Source organism: Passer montanus, unplaced genomic scaffold (genome assembly GCF_014805655.1).
Source record: "Passer montanus isolate IOZ18808 unplaced genomic scaffold, ASM1480565v1 scaffold30, whole genome shotgun sequence".
NCBI classification, from domain to species: Eukaryota; Metazoa; Chordata; class Aves; order Passeriformes; family Passeridae; genus Passer; species Passer montanus.
The window spans coordinates 9,204,033-9,219,204 of NW_024367708.1; positions in this window are offsets into that span (position 1 = coordinate 9,204,033).

Consider the following 15,172-nt stretch of genomic DNA (forward strand, 5'->3'; position numbering starts at 1 on the left):
ATTAAAGACTTTTGCACTAAGTGGTTTAAATTTTTGTGCAGATTTAATTGAACATATTAATTTTCAGATTTCCTTATTGTCCATAGCACTGCAGAGGTGAAAACCGGGATCAGAACTTTATATCCTGGATTGGTTTTGGACTTAATACAAAACGAAAGGAATTTAAAAGCGATTACTAAATATTCAGGGTTTCAGCTATAGCTCCTGAGGAGAGCTATCCACTTCCGTGAAATTCCATAGGCTCTGCAGGTATTCTAGTGTAAATATATAGACAAACTACACCGCATAGGTACTGATGTCAAGATGATGTCAATCCACAAATGAGAGTTCAAATGTTAATAAGGAATAAGATAATCAAGACAGAGCTGAGAGATAATAAAAAATTCTTTTTTTCCACAGAAATTATAGAACAATAGTCTATAATATTGTCTTACTTTCAAAAGATGTTGCTAGATTTTAAATTCATAATTTACAGCTCAAAATGTTAAGTATTTATATTTGCCTATAAAAATACATTTCTTCTATCAAAAAGGAGGTTCTTTATGAGAAGATGGTGGTTCTTGAAGCAGCTGTACAAACAACTCACCTGGCAAACTGTTTCCCAGTTATGAAACATGGTGAACCATTGCTCCCCTGCAAAGAAATCTCAAAGGATAATTTTTAATTGCAAAAATACAGTTGAGATTTTCGTCAATTGAGTTTTTTTCTTAAAAAAATATAACCCCATTTTTAAAATAATATATTAATGTATTCATTCAATAATACCATTGTTTAACACTGTTAGAATTTTTCACTATCTCTGTGGGGTTTTTTTTAGTTATATTTATTTGGATTTTTTTTCATTTCATTCTGTTGACAGGAATTAATTAATTGACATGAATAAATTTTGTCTTAGATTATCCTGGAAGAACTTAGTATATTTGATGTAAAACAGAAAGTAAAATCTAATTGATAAAATTATTTCTCTGAATCAGAAACTGATGACCCTGATTGTTGGGCAACACCAAGAACAAGATAGCCAGAACGCTCAAACTGAGTACCACAAAACAGTTGAAATTTTTACTAGTGCTTTGTTCAAACAAGCGTAGATGTATCTCCATTTTGTGTTTTCTTTCTTAGAGAGTGTATTACAAATCTACAGAGCAAGGTCTTTCAAAACAGGTGATTAGAAATAAAGAGAAATTGAGGTTTCTGCACACAAAGAATTTGCTTACAAATACATTTTTTCCTATTAATGTTTTTCAACAGCATACTATGTCTAGGATAAGTGCTACCTTTTCCAAGACAGCACAACAGCTATCTAACAACTTAAAAGCAAAACATCAAGTCCTAAGGCTCTAGTATTAGGTTCTCTGAATAACTAACAGAGGGAGAGATTCATCCAAAATGCTGTTTACCTCTAACTAAAATAAGACTTTATTGGAAAAAACATAATTTCAGATTTTCTGATCTTTGTCTTTCCTGAATTAAAGACGTTTCCTAGGTGTCTAGCTTTACTTTCCATCACCATTTTAAGAAAAATAAACTCATTCTCTGGAAGTTCTTATCAGTCTTTGACTAGAAGGAATCTAATGTTTTATTTACATGAAATAAGTCTCTACATAATTAGCTGATCCATTTAAGTGTTGATCCATTTCAGATTTTGTTTCAGGCACTCTTGGTTTCTGGGTTTAGGACTGTAATGACTCTTTAATGTTGGTTTTTTGTTTTTTTTTTCTTCCTTGGCCTTTACTTGAAATGTGAGTGAAATTTCTATTGATAATAATGAGTTTGGTGGGTTTTTTTCAATTTGAGAATTCAGGGAAATTTTGTTTGCTTGTTTGAGTTTAGGTATAATAAGTGTATGGAAAAACTCTTTACAGGCTTACTTAGGAGATCCTGGAGGGACATGGCTCTATGTTTCTGCATAAAAAACTAAATGTTACAAGAAGTGAAGAAGCATCAATAACTCAATATGTTGGAACACTACTACTAGAATTCAGGTTAGCATAAAATAAATATATGTTAAATAAAAATATTCTAGTTTACTGTATGTACTGATCGTTACAGTGCATATATATATATACTGCATACACTAACCATCAGTCTGTCACTATTTGCCTTACTAAGCTTACTAGACTTGATCAACTAAGCTTAGGACACTGTTACCCAGACTTCTCTTACTAGATGAATGTTAGAACAACAAAAATAGTCTTCCAGATAATAGACTTCCAGATAAAGCTGCAAATCACATAGAGACACACTCAAGAAACAGGTTATCAAGAGCCTCGAAAGAAAGGCACATGACTTGACCTAGACCTTTTTTTCTTCTGAATTCTGTTTCTCAAGATAAATTACCTGTGAATAAAAGGAAATATTTGCTTTCTGAAATGCAAGAGCTCGATGACCTCAGTGAATACTTCCTGTGCCATAACCATGTAGACTCTAGTAGTATAGACCCAGTCAAAGACAGTCCTACTGTAAGTATATAATACATTCTATGGAGCCCTGGAAACAGAATGGAAGTGCTTCTCCTGTGACATGATGACTGTGTCAATACAGAAGTACAGAGCACTGACATTGCCTAGAGGTGTGCAGATTTCATAGCAGTTTAGTTCTAGTTTCAGTCTACAATTAAAACGCACTTAACAGAGAACAAAAACTCCAAGCTAAGTATCTAAATTTGCAATATTGTCAGTAGAGATGAGGACCTTGGATCACCAAATATGGATTTTGATGGTCTTCTGGTATATAAGAAATATACATGAGCTTAGAAGTTATGGTGAAGATGCACAGTAAATCTATATCCTCTCTGAGAAGAATCTGGAAGTCAGGATGGATGGTTTTGTTGTATTAAATGGCTCCTGACATCTACTTTAAGGTTACTGCATTGCGCCTTTAGAAGTTTCATTGACTTTGTTCTTTAGATCACTCTTAATTAAAAAAAAAAAAGAGAAAAGAAAATTTAATCATCTAGACCATGTGTACTCATCTAACATCAAATATTTTCTCTTGAATTGAATCTCATTCCCACAACTTAATCCAGTTGCCTGAACATAAAGAAGTAGAGCTGTGTGAGATATCCCAAGGAGGTTTCTCAGCCCATGGCAGTTAAGGCAAGAGAAACTTAAACATAGGCAAGCATTGGCAAAGATCTCTATGTTTCTTTGCAAGAATTCTAGTGGAAGGTCAGTTCTAATCATAATATACATGAACCTACATGACTCAAGTACCTGATATGGCTTTATTTCACAGTAAGTTCCCCAGAGGCCAAGAACCAAGCTGATTCTTTTAGACATTGTATCTGCACTGGCTGTGGAATTTATAATAGTGTCCTCTATGTCTGTTTGACCCAGAGGGATGTTTTTTTCCTGTCTTTAAACTTCTAGCATACCACTGCCTCTTTATCTTCATTAATCAGAAAGAAAGCCTAAAGTGACTTGGTCAGACTAGTCATCTGCACTATAAATATCTGCATCTAGTCAAGATTTTTTCATCTTTCAATTCCCTTTACAGTATATATTATCTTCAACAAATTGTTTGCTGCTTCCTAAAAGTTTGTGTGACCTTATATAGGTCACAGGAACTGTTCAAGAATATTCTTTTTGTCTTGGTTAATGACAAAGTGTATCCAAAAGAATAGCTCAATCATAATTATTTGTACAACAAAAGATTATAAAGCTGGATGAGAAGAACATTCTCATTGTTCTGATTTTTAATATAATCAATCTGTCATAATACAAGAAATGTTTAAAATTTAATAGTTTGAGCTCACAATTTTGATGTCACTGTACAGACAGATTTGTATGGTGAAGAAAGTTATGTAAAAGGAAAGAAGATAAACAAGCTGACGATTCTGAAAAACAAGACTATTTGATCTACTCAGTAACATTTTAAAAAAACTGAAGGTTTTTCTAGCATGGTTCAAAAGCTCTTTTGAAACAAGGATTACTAAATGCATGAGTGGTGAAAGAATCATTCATAGGTTTCATTTGGCAGCCAGTGATGACATTCAAAGTGCTATTCACAAAATCAGATCTCTGTATGACCAATAGTTTATAACATAGTTTAACTGATTTAGTTGAAGTTAACACATTAACAGGGAAAGATTTTTGAATGTATTTATATGTAAATGACAAGGATGAAGAGTTATTTGTAACCATTTTTTTAAAATTTTACACAAAGTAATGCTCCTGAATCGATTAAAAACTTATCTTTACGAGCCTTAAACATCCAACATTTGTTAAATCCAAGGAGATACATATTTTATTGTCTAGATTCCAATTATGTTTAAAAGATTAATAAATACAGGTACTAGCATGTGGATAGTATGAATTGTCACAGTACTGTAGACAGCAGTGCCAGTTTAAACTAATTAAAAATTAAAAAACCCCAAAATATTTCTATGGAAAAGTACATATTAAATGCATCTCATTTAATTTTAAAAAAGTATTTAAAAGAATAATTTATAGTAGGCTAGTTGGCAGATGAAGACCAAACTGTAGAAAAGTAGAGGATAGGGATGCAGAGCTGAAACATCTAAGGAGAATGTGTTAAGGGAGGCTCTCACACTTCCCTGCAGCAATTGTCACAGCTGTAACCATCTCAAGTGACAGTGCATGAATGAATATAACCTGAGAAACATGATGGAAGTTCTGGATAAAACTGGAAAAAAAAATCGGGTGGGAAGATGGTACTGTATGCAAAAGAGCAGCACAAATCCAGAGTTTTGCTATTGAGTGGATGATTGTTAGAGAATTTATGGGCCAGGATCTTAGGGGAGGCCAGCAAGGAGAGCAGGCTGGGGTTGCACAAGAAGTTGTGAGGGGACAGAGCCAGGACAGCTGAAACCAGCTGACCAGAAGGATATTCCATACCATATGGCATCATGCTCATCAATAAATACTAGGGGAAGAAGAAGGAAGGGGACGACATTTGATGTCATTGTGTTTTTTTTCCCAAGCAATGTACATGTGATGAAGCCCCGCTTTCCTAGACATCATTGAACACCTGCCTGCCCATGGGAAGCAGTGAATTAATCCCTTGTTTTGTTTTACCTATTGATCTGTCTTGATCTTAACTCTGGGCTTTAGCATTTTCATCTTTTTGATTCTCTCCCCCATCCTGCTGTGGGGGAATGAATAAACAGCTGTGTGGGGCTTAGCTGCCTACTAGGGCTAATCTTCAGCAGCTGACAACATTTTGAAGCTGCTTTCAAAATGGAAAAATGGAAATTTCACATCTATTTTCAATAAAAAAAGGAAGAAATATCTGGGAAATGAAATTATAATCAGCTTTACCTCATTACTCTGGAAGATTTTTAATCAAATCCTGCTGTAAGTCATTTACACCTACATGAAGAAGGAGATTGGGAACAGGCAGCATGTATTTACCAAAGCTTCTTTAGCAGCCTGATGGTCTTCACTGGTGCTATGTCTGGCTGTGTGGGTGGGGGGAGAGCCATGTATGTAAATTACTTTGATTTTAGCAATATTCTCACAGCCAGCCATAATATATTTGCAGCCAAATCTGTTGAAGTTTGACAAAATTTGCAAAGTTATGTTCTTGCAATGGAATAATCCCATACTCCCATGCAGTCACAATATTGTCAAATGGTTAGAGAGCAGATTTCAAGGTAATAGTAACTTGGGTTACCATTACCACATCTCACAGGTGTGCCTGTACACACATTAGCATGGGAGATAACTGAGCCCAAGAGGTCAAACAGCCACAACACCATTGCCTTTTTGGCATGAAATTATTTGCTTGCTGCTGAGACTAGAGGAGACCATAAGTTCTACATGGCATTAGATTACTCCATGAAGATGTCCCCTTCCCTGTAATTTGTCTTCTAGTCATTAATTTCCATTAATGGGGAGCTGAACTACTTTTTTATCTCCAACCTAGAGAAAGGAAGAGAATGAACTGGTCATTAATTTCCATGAGTGGGGAGCTGAACTACTTTTTTATCTCTAACCTGGAGAAAGGAAGAGAATGATAAGGTTTGGCATGCAACTGTATTCATGTTGGTATTTGTATGGATGACTTAAGTGTAATGAGTTTTGAAAGGGCTTTCAATCCAACACAAATTGTCAAAAAAAAATCTAATCGTGCTACTATTAGTCCTTTTAGACTATTTTGAGTTTACTGGAAATTTAGGGGTTTTGCTGGAAATCCTAAGAGGATGGAGAGTGTCTGTAACAGGCTGTGGCTCTCTAACCTCATAATAAAAAATAGAGCAATGAACCAGATTTGATGACCAGTGTAATAACGTGTCACAGCAAAGTTTTACAGAAATAGGAACCATAAGACAGAATGCAGTGGTAGTAAGACTGTTCTAGTTTTAAGCATAAATAAGAGCGAAGGAGTAAGCTTTTGAACATACGGTTTTGTGAATGACTAATTCTTTTTTTCTCATTATTTTTTAAAATGAAGGAACAGTAAAATGTATTCTTTTCTTATGACCTAAAGGTTTCTTAATTACTATTGGATAGTTGCATCTATTATCAATGCTTTGAGGAAACCTAAACCAAATATGGCTTATGGTAATAGCCAACAACATGAAAAATACTAATGGCAGAAATTAATTGACAATAAAATTCAGAAATAATAAGTGATTGCATATGGTGTCTAGTTTCAATTTTTCTGAATATTTCATAAGAATGTTAAAATCATTACTATAATCTTTAAATAACATTGGCATTCCCTCAGGATGCCAAACTTTTTCTGTCTTCTATAGGCAGAAAATTGTAATTAAAAAAATGCTATCTTGTTCATCATAGCTGCTGTTTATATGTTACTGAAAAAGGAAGATTAATGAGCCTATGTGCTTTTATCCAAGGAGCATAATTAGTCTGCTTCACTGAAATGAATAATTAAGAGGGACATTTTAAAATAAAACAATATGTTAAAGGCTAATTAAAGTTTTGGAACTTACATGACAAGCCATGTGTTATTGTAAAGCATTTAAAGTGTCAGGGTCACAGTTTTTGGAAGGTTTCGTTCTTTGCAATTGATACAATCTAAAATGCTCTTTTTAAAAGCAGCATTTCCTACCAGATTTTTAAATTCCCTGAGTTTCTAAGTCAAAATGCAAATTCATTTCTGTTTGGTTTTCGCACTTTTATGCCACATTTGTGAATTATAAGATAATTTCTTGTGAACTATAAAAATCTGGATCTGAACTGTGCTTTAAACAAGTATGAATGGAAAAATTTAACATGCCAATACCATTTGTATATTGGTAATTATGTAAATCTTTTTCATATTGCAGCATCTGCGGAAAAAAATTAAAACTATTCACATGCACTTTTCCAGATCTATTTGGTACAATTTTTATAGTTTATAAATCAATGAAGACATACACAAAATATGTGCAAACATTACCTTTCTTATGTTTCCTTTACTACTAAACAAGTAGAACTATCTTTTTCATCTATTTATGAGAGAAATACCATTATATTTACTTCTTGTAAGTTTTAAATTGGTGAACTGTGAGAGTACATCAATATTTACATAATTGCAGGAGGAGCAACAGTGTCTTAGCAAGAACAGTAAAACATGTAAACTGTAGCCTTGTTCTGTTAGCAGTGAGAGTTAACATTGGTACAAAATACCATGGTGACAGCTATTTAAAAAGAGCTTAGAGATGCCTGTTTCTGTCTACGGACTATAAAATCTAGTTGACTTAGAATAATTTCCCAATTTTTAGGCTACTAAATGTAGCTGAGATTAACCCTATCTTTTGTGCATCATTGTGTGAATGATGTATAGTTTTAGTGAAAATTAAAAATATGAAATGCTAGAATTGAAGCATGAGGATTACTATATCCTGAGGTGCATTAAGCGTAGCTATGCTGTGATTGACTGACTGGTGATTGTCCCACTGTTCTCAACATTGGTGTGTCCTGCACCTGTGTGCAGTTTTGAGATCCACAATATAAGAAGGGAATACAGTTACTTGACTGGCTGGAGAGCAGCAAACATGGTGAGGGGCTAGAGGGAATGATGCATGAGGAGTGGCTGAGAATGCTGCGTTAGAGAAGAGGAGACTGATGAGAAAGATTGTTGTCTTCAACTTTGTCATAAGGAGGAATGGAGATCTCCACACACAAGTGGAGGTGGAAGTGCTTATCTCCACTTTCTGGTGTCCAGGAGAAGATGCAAAGTAATGTCTTAGAGCTATGTGAGAAAAAGTTCAGATTGGATATCTGGGAAAAAATGCTTTGCTGATCTGGTATTCAAGCATTGGAAAAAGCTCCTCAAGGAGCTGGTCATGGCTGCAGGCTTCTGATGTCCAAGAAGTACTTGGACAACAATCTTAGATACGTGGTTTAGCCCTTAGGTTGCCCTGTGTGGAGTCAGAAGTTGACTCAATGATCCCTGTGGGTCCCTGCCAACTCAGGATATTCTATGATTCAATGAATTGTATGGGGTATGTAGATAGAAAACATTAATATTTCATAATAAGAACCTATTATGCTATGAAATATTATGTCATGAAGTTGTTAAATTGTGCAAGCAATAGAAGAAAATATTTAGTCTTTCTAGAACAAAAAACTCCAAATTTGTTGATATCTAAAAGAACCCCTCTTTTATGGAAAATAATCTGAAAAATAGTTATTTGATTTGGAACAAGAACAAATTTTGAAATACCAGTTTTCAGCTAAATAAAAAGTAACATCTTGCACAGATCCAGTGATAGCTGTGTGTGAAATAAAGGCTAAGTGTAGACATTTAAAAATGTGATTTTTGGCAGCAGAGCAAATGGCGTTTGAAACTATTCCAGTCTTTAAGGGTTTTTTTATGATATGATTACTGGCTACTAGAACATTTCTTAAGATATTTCAGAAGTCAGTTACTCAGTTAAACGGAGTATTTTAAGATAATGCTTTATAGCCCTTCAACAATCACTGTAGTAAACACAGGGATATATCCAATTAATATACATAGGGAGAAGGCTGATCTTGCTATTATTTCTGAAAAAGAAAATCCAGGAGAAAGGCAGGAACAAGTGAAAGAAACACTGGTGTGAGACAGTTGAACTATTCTGAGAATATTCTGAATTCCCAATTCGTCAGCTTTAGAAGCTGACAGCTTTCACAGCTGTGGGAGATAAAGGTGAAGTAGAACCATATTTGCCTCCCAGATGAGTTCTCTACATTTTAGGCCTTATGGAGACACAGTCAAATCTTCTAAGAGGCTAACACACAAAAGCCCAGCAGTGCTACAGTGGTGAATGTGTTTTGTACTGATTGAAAAACTAAACCATGTTGAAATTCCTATGAGACCAGATGTTTTATTTCAAGGTAGAGTAATTCATAGATAAAAAGTCTCAAAACTCTGCTGCTGAGAAACAAAAACACATCTACTGGCAGGTTTCATCAACCTCCACTAAAAACTAAAAACCCAACAAACCAAAACAAATTTTAAAAAAACCCCCTGTGATGTAGTGTGATGAAGTCCTAGTAGATGTTCATGTCAACTATGATTTAAATCATTTAATGCACAGATATAATTTGATTAGTGTCTTGGACTGTTCTCTTCTTACACTTCTTTCTTTAAACAGAGCTTTTCTTTTGTGATTTCCTTTCTCCTTCATATTATTATGCAAGTGTACAGTTATGCCAATACATTATTTGGTAAAATAGACTTATTACCATGTCCTTCAGATCCTTTCCTGCTGGTAGAGAATTCTCTCTTTGCACTATAACTGTGCTGTCACTTCACTCCATAGCAAGCTGGAGAAGAGAGCTCTATCATTTTAGAGAACTACTAAAGGAGTCCGCAGGAAGTTTAACTTTTGCATCACTGCCAAAATACATTATATTTAAACAATATCTTTCAGAAAAAGACATACAGAATTTCATCCTTTGCTCTGCAAGGTGAAAAAGTTTCTGAAAAGTATTCCCAAACAACTGCTTTAGCCCCTCTATTATTGTTCTTTGACCTTTCTGGCAGAAATCCTTTTTCCAATGATTTCACCAGGTTTTTCATTATAGACAGACAGCTTCCAGAGCTCCCCAAGTTCCTCATCCTTTAACCAGTCTTGCATCCTAAAGCTGTGACAGCCCAGTAATGTGTTTCAAAATGAAAATTTGTTTTTCAGCATGGGTAACAAATCAAGCCTAGACTGTATTTTGTCGTATTTGTAATGTGTGTTGAAATTCAGCTCTCATTTGCAATTCACAGTTAAGGCTACTCTGAGCCTTTACATTATTTAGAAGGCTATGTTGCAAAAAAGAAAATGATGCAATAATATTTCATGCTTCCTGAGGACCTAAATATGATTTTAAGATACTCCAACTCTTTTTTTTTTTTTTTGTATTTTTTACCTTTTTTTTGTGCTTTCTTTGTCCCTTTTGCTAATTTGTCTTGCTTGGGAGGTTTTTTAGTGTGTTTTATTCTTCTTTCCAATTTCTTCCTTGAAAGGTTCACTGAAATCTTAACAAAATGCTTGAATTTTTTGTCAAAGAATAAAATGATCCACAAATATTACCAAGAAATGAACAGTTAAAAATACATATATGATTCAAAGGAGCATTCTAAAAACTTGGGAGGATCTCTGATCTTAAAAAGAGCGATGTACCTGAAAATAAGATTAATTCACTTGTGAAAGGTCAGTACAAGAACTTCAAGAATCTGATCATTGAAAACATGATCAACATGCCTCAAGGAAGCAATTTGTGAGTTGTTAAAAAGAAAATAATGAATAACAATTATTTTTAACTGAAAATTTCTAAAAGTAGAGAGTTAGAACTTGATGAAATGGAATTTTTATTTTTCAGAAACCAATTTTGAAAACTCAGGTCTATCTACATCAATACCAAATTGTGATGTGATCAGAATCAAGATGAAATGAGTTTATTAAAAAAAAGAGAGGAGAAATTTATGATCAAGGGAATAATCCAAGAAATATTTTTATACTGATATAATTAACTCTAAAGAAATCTTCTTTCTTCTCATTTCTGCTAATTTATAATTATTATCATAAAATATCTCATTCTAAGTTTAAAATCTTCATTAATTTTAAATATTTTAGTATATTTCAGAATATCGTCATAATGCTCTATTGGGTACTAAATGGCAGACTTTTCTCTGTCTAAAAGAAAAACGGAAATAAAAGATATAGAGTAGACTGAGCTAAAGGAAAAAAAAAGCTCACCAGTTTGACATACTGTTCCCATCTAATCAAAGACCTCCATGGAGAATTTTCTAAAAATATTATTTTTGTATAAATTTATTTATTAGCTCCCTGAATGTTTTCTTCATCTTTTTGTGTCTCAAATTCCCACTGGTAAAGTGAAAATTCCTTTTTTTTTTCCTCATTTTTTTCTTTTCTGTAATAAGACTTGTCCTGGACATCACCTCCTTAAAATACCAATGGTATAAATACTTCAATTACTTAGAAGAGAATTGTTGGATTAATTATTGAAAAAGTTAATAAAAAAATAACAACAGAATATGAACTCATCTATGTATAGAAATATTAAAATAAAAGAAAAAAGAAAACATGTGTAGACATGGACATGGCCAAAATCAGGGTTAGATTCTTTACAATATAGATACATATCAGAATAAGGTTTCAAGCCACACATTTTAATTGCTTCTCTATTCTCTAGCCAACAGGAAGATAGGATAACTGGTAAGTGACTGTGAGAAACAGAAAAGTTGAGTTCTTAAATGCCAAATGGGCAGTATGAGTGCCATGCAACAACGTCTAATGCATATCACCAGATGAAGCTTGGTCATAAGTCAGTTTAACAGCAAGATAGAAACACTGATTTTTTTCATCTCTGCTTCTTCCCTTATGTTCCCCATGCATACAGATCATGTGTAAGATCCTAAAAAGTAGCTGATTTTTTTTTCTTTTTATTTTTGTAGCTACCAGATTTTCCCAGTGAAAGCTGTCTGAAATTCTACTTCTAGTCATTCTCAATTTTTGGTTTCTTTTTCCATGTAGCTTGTATTGATTCTCATTTGAGCATCTTTCATGTATTATTAACTTCCTCCAAATTTGGTAGAATTCCTTCTTGGTCCTTATTTTGAGTTTCATTAATTCTTTCATTTCCTTTGCTTGCTCTTTCTTTACACCATTATTTAATACCACCTTGTCCTTTTAATAGATTCTTTTGGAAACAGTTCTGTACAAATTCTTCTTGTGTTTGTCACAATGACTGTCATTGCTTATGCAGCAGACTTTCACTGCATTCAGAACAGGACATTTGATCTGAACAAAAGGAACGAGGGTAAAAGAAAGTTTGGGTAGTAGTACGTATGTGAATTGCCAACTCTAACACATTTAGAATCACTTAAAAGATGGCTCCACTTTGTTAGAAAGTTCATATTCCTTGGCATGTTCTCCTGTACCATTTGCTGCCTTAGCAGAGTCTTGGCTCAGAGCTTTCTGCATTACCTGCTGATGCTGCAGGCTCTTTTTACTCAGAAAAGTGGTCTGACCTTTTTAGTAAACATCAGCTATGAGGAATTATGAGCTCCCTGAATAAAAGTTCAGTTATTTTTGAGATGTATTTGAAATATTAATTAGATAAAGGTGTCCACTTTTTTTTTTTGTTGTTGTGGTTTTTTTTTTTTGGTGGCATTTAGAACCAAAAAGACAGGCACCAGAGTTTATCTTCATCTGGAATCCATTAAAATTTTAAAATTCAAAGCAAATAATTTATTTTACTATAAAACCTACATTGAAATGGCTGGCACATTAAGCTGCCATTGCACCTTTGGGTCAAAATTAGCTGCCTTTTAGATGACTACAGCCTGTTCATCCCTTTAAAACCTCCAACAGCTGCAGGACACATTCAAGCAAATTTGCCAAGCTCGAAACTTTCTATCAAAGCGCATCTGCCTTTGCTGGTAAAATAAACTGACTGCACAGTATTTGAAGTACTTGGCTTGAAGTACCTCCCCAGACTTTAAATATCAGTCTGCCTGAAACACTACTGAGATGATCTCAACTACAGCCTTTTCCCTTAGCAATGTGCTTCTTTCTCAGCAATATGTTTCTAATTTATCTTTGCCACATTCAAAATAATTGCTACACTGCCTGATGCAAATTTGCCTCAGCTCCTCCCTTCTAGTTTTGAAGTCATCACTATCACTCATCTCAGTTCTCTGCTTTGAACAGTAGTTCGGTTTGTTTTGTGGATAACTGCTTTTGCACTCTCTTGTTAGAATTTAATGGTGACATGCTTCACCAACCATCTTCACTCACATTTTTTTAAAACAGACAGCTTCACTTTGGGAAAAAAAAATTAAAGAACAATTTTTGTCTCCTGAGATAAATAGGATGTCTTATCTACTCTTCCACAGTTCCAATGCCTCATCCTTCCTGCAGAAACGGACAACTGGGAGCTGTGGTTGTTATGAATGTCCCAGCCCTACCAGACTCACATTGCCTTCATACCCATGTGGAAAGAAAAGCAAAAATTATCTGTCTACACTGCTCCTCATTCTACAAAACTGTTTAATGATTTTGCGCACAATGAACCACTGAGGAAGAAAGACCACAAGGTATATAAGCAGATTTCTACATAATGAGGTCCAGAAACATGAGTAATTTTTACTAGAGTAAGAGTTTAGGGACCAATGGAACCTAAGGCTTAATTTAAAATTTTAATACTCTGGAAGGATTCAAATGGAGCTATCAGTGTCAAGAGATGATGAACTTCTTGTTAGTGACACGAGTACATGAACAGGAAACTTGACAGAAGATAAAATTATGTCTTTTAAGTTCACATTCTATCTGGCTGAGGACTACTGTTATTGAACAGTAAGTCTAAGGTATCTTGCCCTGCAAAAAAACTAGAAGCTGAATGGAATAACAGGGGAATTACCTCCTGAAGTCTAAACTGGGGACAGCAAATTTGAACCTGGACATTTGTATTTATTCCTGAAAAAAAAGGTGCTCTGGCTTAGACCAGCATCACAGCTTGTATCTGGAATCACAACTGAGCACTAGATGAAGCAGCCATAGACAGGGATAGTACACATAAAATATGGTAATATCTGCTCCTCACATATTGTAATCAAAAATTATCCAAATACAAAAAAATAACCTTAGATTTCAGTCACTGAGATTTCAGTAACAGTAAGTATACTATCTAAGGGTAAATATCTCTTCTATGCTATTCTGCTCTTTATTTTCATCTGGAAAGATTCAAGGTAAGTTAATAAAGGTCTTATATCTAAAAGTTAACATGCATCCCTTTCAGGTTTTAATAATTTCAGATTATCATTACATAAAGCAGACTGACAATGCAACACCCTGAAAGGCTGAAATTTTGCTTCAGCCTAAAATTCATTGAGATAATACAGGCTTTTTGCAGCTGCCAGCACTTGAAAAATGTTTTTTACTTACTTCCTCTCTTTTTTTTTCTTTTAATAACAAGCTAGAGACAGAGCAATTTCTACACAATATATAACTCAGAACACATTGTGACTACCAATGAGGTTTTTTCCTAATAATATATTTTCCACCCTGATTGGAACATATAATGCACAATTTATTCATCACAACAATTTCTTACAATTATTTTTCACTTTTAAGAAAGTTTTCAAGCAGCAAAAAAGGGACACCCCATTACCCTGTGATGGCTTATATTAAGAAATATTGTATCACAAAGCAGTCAATAATTAGGGAGAGAATATCTGTTTTCTTGCAATTCCCTTTTTGCTATTTTTAGGCTACAACCACAGAGAAAAAACTATTGTATTATCAATCAGAAGATTGTAATTATCAGAAGTAATGCAGGGCAACAACACTCAGCATATTAGTCCTATATTGAGTTACATTTTTCATGCTTGGTTTAACCATTCATTACATAGATGTGGATCTGCTAGTACTCTTTATAAATTTACCAACTTTTTGACTGAAGACCATATCATTTAATGTTAAGTAACATTGCCAAGAAGTGGAATTGTTAAGCTGTTGTTGTTGTGATTATCTAATAGTAGTTGCATGCAGCCATAAATGTATAGTTTTGTAAAATCATGTGTCCACCGAAGTGTTTTCCAGGCACATAATTTTAACTTAGTTTCAAAAATTTATAAGTATATTAGTTGCACATGTCCAAAACTAATGGAAGAGAAATAAATAACAATTAACTAAAATCTACTATGGTGAAAAACATAAAATCTACTATAATGAATATGATTTCCAAGTTATCATTTAAGTTAA